We start from the raw sequence: 8,284 nt of genomic DNA, 5'->3' as shown, positions 1-8,284 counted from the left end.
GTTTATGAGGTGGTTGCAAAACCTAGAAGACTCTGCCTCAGCCAGAGTCTTGTGTGTGTGTGTAGTTGTGCATCTTGCAATTCCCAAGTCAGTAGCCATGTAAGCCTTTCATTTTTTTATCTTAATATATTTTATTTAACCCAACATCTCCAAAGAATTATCATCTCAACATGTAGTTAATATATAATTATCATTGAGGTATTATACATTCATATTTTTATATAAAAGCTTTGAAACCCATTGTGTATTTTACACTTACAGCACATCTCAATTTGGACTAGCCCCATTTTAAATGCTCAATGGTGACATGCAGCTAGAGTCTACCAGATAGGAAAATATGGTTTAAAAAAATAGATTTTATTTCTTATAACGTTTTACAGTTATAGGTTTATCGTTTTAGGTTTACAGAAAAATTAAGTGGAAATTATAGAGAGTTCCTATATATACCCTAATCCCCCCCAACATAGTTTCCCTATTATTAACATCTCATTAGTAATCTATATAACTTATATAACATTATTACTGTAACATTATTAACTACAAATTATTAACTTTAGTGTGGTACATTTGTTATCATTCCTGAACCAGTCCAGATAGCTTATAATTAATGAAAGTCCATAGTTGGAATTAGGGTCACTCTTTGTGTTGTACATTCTACGGGTTTTGACAAATGCATAGTAATATGTATCCGCCATTACAGAATCATATAGAACTATGGTTTCACTGCCCTAAAATCCCCTTTGCTCCAGGGCCATAGAGGTGTGTAAGTGTGACCTTTGTCTTAGTCATAGATGTTTGGGGTGATGGGGAATACAGGGGCTCCTTCCAGCTAGTATCCTCTGCTTTAGGGTGAGGAAAGGGAGGAATTTCTCACAACAGCATTAATAATGGAGGAAACCAATGTTGAGGGTGCAGAAGTGGATCATCACAACACATTGATCCCGGAATTAACATGGTTAAAAGAACTGAGGAAAAGGAAAGGAGGTCAATTTTTAGAAAATCAAAATGCAACTTTATTTCTGCATTGATCTTGAGTTACTGATTTGGAATCTTATAAATTCAGCATGACTATTGATTCCCCAGGCAGGGACTCATGGGTTTGTGGTGTTTCTACACTCATGATTGGTGTGCAGCCATGCATGGGTCACACACAGAATGTTCTGTGGCTGCCCTGGGCCCTGGGTGTGTGAGTCTGTCCCTCCCTATCTTGCACTTTGGAGGCATTGATGCTGGATTGTTCTTGTCTGAGCCCTGAGTGGCATGGGCCCTGTCTGTCACCTTCACCTTACACCTGACATCGCCTCCTCTGATGCAGTTCATTTGCATCACTGCAGAGGTTGTTCATGCAAATGGCTTGTTGACTCAGGCTTGGGACCCAATCTAGCCAAGAGCAGATGGTCCCTGGAACCTTGTTATCAATGGACATGGATGAAATCATAGAGTTTAGGGATACCAAATAAAGGAAATGTGCATACCTCACTAAGACTCTATACACTCGTCCTTGGAGATTACATCCTGTGAGAGATGCATAAACACAGTCTCCTCCTTTCTTCCTTTTCAGGCACCTGAGAATGGCATCAAAGTAGACATGGTTTCATGTCTCCCCATCCCACACAGCCTTACCTGTGGAAATTTGTACAGTTCCAGCAGTGTTCCAATCTGGGCAGAAATTGCACATGTTGTTCCAGTAAGGGCTGCTAGAGACTTGCTCTCTCTCCTACAGGTGTAATTTGGGATGTCGTTGCCCAGCCCTGAGAGCCAAGTGAGTGAAGTCTCCAGTGTCCTCTGTTCATAGTGCAGGACATTATAGAGATCAACTCCCAAAGATATGTTGGGTAAAAAATGGTGGTTTCTGTTGATTTCCTCAATGGCAAAAACCAAGGCCACAACATACTTATAGTTCTTGTACTGAAACCTGCTGAGACGGATGGGGCTCCTTAGGGAAAAGACTCAAACCACAATTATCTTCAAATCCAATGTAATCACTTAATTAAGGAAGAATGCCAAGACAACTCATTCCATCTGTGGCAACAGCTCTCCTGAAGCCTTAAAATTTATAGCTAAATCAAGTAACATCACCTGGGCTCTGGAACATCCTTACTGAATTCCACACACATGGAGAAATGTGATTAAGTTTATGAGAAAAGTTTAATGAATGGAAAAGCAGATCACATTCAGAGTGCGTTTTGTAAATGCTTCTTTGGTTCAGGATCCAAAATGCTTGTTCATTTGAACACATCATCAAATGCTTCAGAGAACAGCAATAATATCAACATGCGATTGGAGATAGTCCTGGGGAGGAAGAGTAATTACAACTGAAGGCTCTGGGTCAAGCAGAGAAGCACGGCATCTGTGGGTTGAGAATGGGGCAGCAGAAGGCTGGCAATCAAACTGCCTAAACTTCTGCCCCATGAAACTCGTGTATCTGCCACTGTCAACAACCAGGCAGCTAGGAAGAGCTTCAGAGCTCCCATGAAGAAGGAATCACCGTAAGGCAGGAACATCTGGGAGAAGTTTGAAGGAGTTAAAACTGAAAACACTTAGGAGTCTAAGAGACACAGCCTTGTACAGTTTAAAAATTGAAAATGTGATTACCAAAACTGACTGAAAAGAAAATAAAGAGAGAATATTATACAAATGTGACCATGTGGTTTCAAGAGAACATTTGAGAAAAAAATTCCAAATATCCACCAGGCCTGGAAGAATTTACATGGGGCATTGCCTGCACACCAACTTGGCCAGGAACAAGGTCTCCTGAGCTGGTGTGAATGGAGAGCAGAGGGCGAAAAGAAAAGCATTCAGCCTCTCGTCCTGCAATGTGGAACAAGCTCTCCCTCCAGCATCCAGGTGCCTGAAGCTGCGGGGACATATGAGTTGAGCTTGACTTCTGCCCCCAGGAGACTCACCCCAGACCTTCCCTGACAACACACGTGTCATTATAAATAACATGTCAATACATTTGAACATTTAGATGAAATTCACAAATTGCCAGGAAAATGAAAGTTACCAAAACTGTCTCAAGAAGAAATGAGAAATCTGAATAGTCCCATATCTAAAGAAGAAACTGAATCCATAGTTTAAAACATTCCCACATTTCATCGTGGCCAACACCGCTGCTGGCAAATTTCACCAAACATTCAGGAGAGAAATAATACACATTGACTCTAGCTCTTCCACAGAACAGGAAAAATGGGAAAACCTTTTTGATTCATTTTATGAGAATAGCTTAACTTTGCTACAAAAATCTTACAAGGTCATTACAGGAAAGGAAATTTACAAGCCTCTTTTTTTCTGGAACTAAACTCATGTATTCCTAAAAAAAATTAACCTTCCAAATCCAGCTACATATTTGAAGCAGGCCACAACATGACCAAATTTGCTTTAAGCATTGCCATTCAGTGTGCTACTTCCTGAAAAAGGAGAAATAATAATCTGGGTAACTGCGGTTATTATCTATTATATATATCATGTATAATCTACTATAAACAGAACTGGTCATGTTCTGTTTGTTGGCCTGGGTGGTGTTAACACATGTGTACACTTTTTGATAACTTATCAATCTTTACACTTGGGTTTGTGCTCTATTCTGATTGTATGTCATATTTCAACAAATATGTTTATTAAAAAGAGAAAATGAAAGCACAACAACGAATGAAAAACACAACAGTTATCCAATTGAGAAGTGCCCAGAGGACTAACCAGAAAGTTTGGGGAAAACAAACCGAAACAGACCTAACAAGTTAAAAAGCAGAGATATTTAGAGTCAATACAAACCGGAAATTTACCGTATTGAAGGTGAAATTGTAGAGATATACACATGTGCATGTGAGTATTCTATCATGTATACATACATGTATGTGATATACATAGGTACATGCATTATATATATGTATGAGTGTTTGTGGACACACACGCACATATGCTTCTCTCTATATATAGAACTTATGGGGGGTATATATGTGTGTGTGTGTGTGTATCTATACATATACATACGGCTGCTCTGGAGAGGGAGGGAGGGACAGATGTTTACTGACCACCTACAAGGTTTCTCAAACTTAATTTTTCCAACATTTGAAATGTCATTTTTTTAAACTTAATATATGTTTCAATAATACATTTGTATTTTAATGTGTTATACCAGTATAACCTTAGCATTTTTAATTTGTTCATTAATGGCAGAATTCTCCAGCTTGTATGCATTCTCTTGATGCTGTGATGTAATAGGCTGGGCGCTGACAGCCTCCCTTTGGTATTCCAGAGGTTGTGTGAAACCTCAAGTTTGTGGTCTCTCTCTGGCCTGCAGATTTGGACCAAGTTTCTGCACGTGCTCACTAGCTGTCCTCCAAAATTCACTCTAACCACCACTGTTGGGAGCATACACAAGGAACAAGCCCTAGGGTGGAGGTGTGTGTATGTGAGGCACGCAGAGCACTGGGGGTGCCTAAGGGCCAGCTGGGGAGATCCATGGGTGAGGCATACCCCACAAGTCATGGGAGACTTCTTGATGGAGTGCTCAGTGCAGTTACAGGATCCACATCCTTTAAAGCCCTCTAAGAGTACCTATCTGCCAATGCCCCCAAACTCTTCAACCCATCCACACTCATATTTTTGTGGTCCAACAGAGGGCTGGAACTTCTCTTCTTGAAACCTGGACTTCCACAAAGGCCCTCTCCTCTGTGTGTCATGATCTAAGACAGTGTTTTCAGGGGTTTCCATGCAGCAGCTGAAAGGAGCTTGAGCTGGTTCACGGGCCACTGCAGGGTCCAGAGCTGGGACCGAGGTCTGTCTGCCTATTACCAGATGCATAGCTGGGTGAGACGCCCTCTGGGTCCCTTGCCATATGGTGCTGGATCCCACTTCTCCCACAAAGGCACTTTTGTCTATGGATGGATGCCAAAGCATTGTTAGTGCAGGAGTAGAAAAACAGGAGGTGTCTCATTCCATGATGATGCTGATGTCACTTTCCTTCTTCGAATTACAGAGATTCAAATTTGACTCAGTTTTTCAGGAGCCTGCTATTTGCCTACAATTCTCTACAACCTCAGACCCTCCCAGACCCACTCTATGAAGGACATACAAAGAATGTTCTCAGATTTACTTACAAGGGCCAGGCAAATAAAATCCAACAAATTGGTTTTGGTCACTCTGCTGGGAACAGAGGGCAGTGGACGTCTCATACATTCTGGTTTGGAAGCAAGACTTCTTGTTCTCTGTGGATGAATAAACAACAAGAAAAGAGAGCCTGTGGTAGATAAATACATGCTTGATTCATCTGAAAAGCTCATCTCCTCCCCTTCAACTTGAAGGTTAGTGTAGGGCGAGAGCACGGGTAGTTTCCACTGTTCACCTTCTCCCTTAATATTCAGAACAAATAATCAGTTTTATTTTGGGTGGCAATTCAACAAACTAAAAGATAAAATTCCTAACCGCTCTTGCAGATAAGAGTGACCAGACCAAATTCAGGCCAATGATGTGTGACAAGAAGTATGGAGTGGGGGTTTGTGGAGGCTGCACAGATGGAACTGACATAGATGGGAGGTTCAGCATTAGACACATGTGACACCAATCCACAGGTGTTGTAGGTATTATCTCATATACACCTGACGATGTTCCTAGAAAGCTGTTTTTAGCACCATCCCCATTGTGCAGGTTGGGAGACTGGGGAGATCTGGAGAGGCACAGTGGCTTTTCCAGGACACAGAACTGGTAGGATAAAAGAGGTGTGACTTCAGCTCTGTCTCCTCAAAGCTGGCCACTGGTTCCACTCCCAAGGAGCTGTGGGGAGGGTGGTGATGGATATTTGTGTACAGTGACGGAGATGACATGGGCAAGGAGGGAGAGTAGCCAACAGCCTAGCGGGGGCTTTGGGTGGGTCTGATTGAAGGAAGGGGCCAAGTAATAGAACCTTGAAGAAGTGACCTCACTTCCTTGGTGACAGCCCCCAACAGAACTTAGAACTCTGGTTACCAGGCACCCACACTGTAACCACAGCCTCCTGTCCAGTTCATTTGAGTGGAGACACTCGACACAGCAGGATGTTCTCGTGTTGTCCTGTGACTTTCCGAGGCTGTGGCCCCCGGAAAGCCAAGAATGAGAGCATGTTAAGTCGTTTTAGACATTGGCTCAGCCCTCACGTCGAATGTCTGTGGCCTTTTGGCAGGAGGAACCATCAGGTAACAGCGTAGCCCAGGGCAGGCCACTCTAGGTCAGGCCACAACTGTGATCCCAAATGGACAGCACCACACCCCTTGACCCTCATTGTGTGTGTGTGTGTGTGTGTGTGTGTGTATGTATGTGGGAGGTGGAGTTAGAGAAGGTAGTATGAGGAGGAACCACCCTGAGCAGGAGCAGGTAGCTAAATGGTGGAGATCTGGTTGTGTGTCATGTTCATACTGAAGATTTGGCTGCAGGAGAGGATGGTGAGTGCTGGGGACCAAGCTCTTCTACCCACATGTGAATCCCAGGCCATCGAGGTGTCATCACATTCCTTCCCTGATGGAGACTATGCAGATGCCCCTCTGTGCCTGAACTGTGGTGGGGTTTCCCTCTGTGGCAAAGTCCAGGCAGGCCCCTGATGCCTCCTGGCCTGACTTCTGGGCACTGTCACTGCAGAGCTGCACCCAAGTGATGGTTGAGGAGCTGGTAGATGGTTTCCAGTTCACCATCTCCCTGGAGAGGACACAGGTGCACCAGTCCATCAATGAAGAGGGCTGGTCTGAGGTGAGAGTGGGTGCAGAGGGGTCTTCATACCCAGGACTCTGAGATAACCAAGGCACTACTAGAATGCAGACTCAAATCTGAGTCTCCCCTGGAACCCCCCAGGGTTTTCTCATTAGAGTGCTCCACAGTCCCACTCCCAAAGGAATCTGGACCTCCACTCCTTCCCACCAGCTACACAGGAGGGTAGAAAGTCACCTCAATCCTCCCGCTGGTTCACCATGATGTCATTGAGTGTATGTACCTCCTCCTCTCCCTCAGTGTGAGCATGAGTCCACCGTGAATTTCAATGAGGCCTGCAGGATGCGGGCCCTCCAGACAGGCATGATGGAGAAGCTGACAGAGTCCATCGCACCAGCTTTCCTGAGGAGGAACATCTCTAGCTTCACCACCTTCATGGTCAACTACTCGGCCTTAGACACATCCCACCAGGTCCTGGACCAGCTGTTTACTAGGTGAGTGGCCACTCCCTCCTCAGCACAGTGGTGACTCTGCCCCCTGCCAGCTGTGTGTCCTGGGAGTGTCACCAAATCTCTCTGAGCCTCAGTTTGCTCCTCTGAAAAGTAGGGTGGGAGAGGATAAATTTCATGGGGATCTTGTAGGAACTAATGGGATCAGCCATGGCGGGTGCTTACCTGGTGCCTGGCTCTGCAGAGAGGGCTGTGGACGTGCTGTGGTTGTTCATGGTGTTTATTTCTCTCTTCCCCGTGAAAAGTAGTCTGCCTCACCCATCTCTGAGATGCGGCCTTTCTGAATTTGGAAAAGCACATGGAAACCACCCTGTCAAGGAGTTGGAGAGTCCATCCAGCTGGTTCTGGTCCTTTTCCTTGGGGTAGCCAGTCAAGGATCTCTGGGGCAGCAGAGAGGCCCTAGGCCCACTCAGGTGTCTGGGATGGTTCTGGGTGGACTACATTCATTGAACCATGTAGATTAAGCACCTACTGCATGCAGGACATTTGGAGACAGTAAACTCAGTGAATGAAGGAGACACAATGCGTGGCCTCAATTTACGTCTGAGAGTCAGACATTGACATTCGACATCATTCGCAGGTCTTGTCATCCACCGTCCATCCCAAGGGATGCCCTCATAGCCTCCTTTACATCTGGAGGCATCTCCCCTTATTCCAGCCAGGAGGGCAGAGCGCAGGACCACCTAAAAAAGTGAGTGGTCTTTGGGTCCAGAAGGATGGCCTCCTGTCTCTAAAGAACAAGCTGTGGGGGGAGAGATGGAGGCTGTGGCTCAGGGGAGCCTGTCAGAAGCCGCATCTCACGCATCTTTTGATTCCCATGGGAAGGCAGAGGCCCGGTGGCTTCCACTCCAGGAGGACAGGAGTCAAAGAGCTATGGATGGGTGCCAGGACCCCTGGGAACCAGAGGGGTGGCTGGGCTGAGTTCTCCCCTAGAAACCCATTCCCAACACAGACCCATTTGAATCTGCCTCCCCTTCTCCACATCTACCTCTTCTCACCACCGCCTCCAGGCCCAGAACAGGAGGTGTGTGAGCAACCTGGTCACAAATCTGTCTCAGTGCTCAGTCCAGTTGCACAAGTGCATGGAGGGCTGGGGT

This window comes from Diceros bicornis, assembly GCF_020826845.1.
Source record: "Diceros bicornis minor isolate mBicDic1 chromosome 35 unlocalized genomic scaffold, mDicBic1.mat.cur SUPER_35_unloc_1, whole genome shotgun sequence".
NCBI classification, from domain to species: Eukaryota; Metazoa; Chordata; class Mammalia; order Perissodactyla; family Rhinocerotidae; genus Diceros; species Diceros bicornis.
This window is presented reverse-complemented; position numbering follows the sequence as displayed.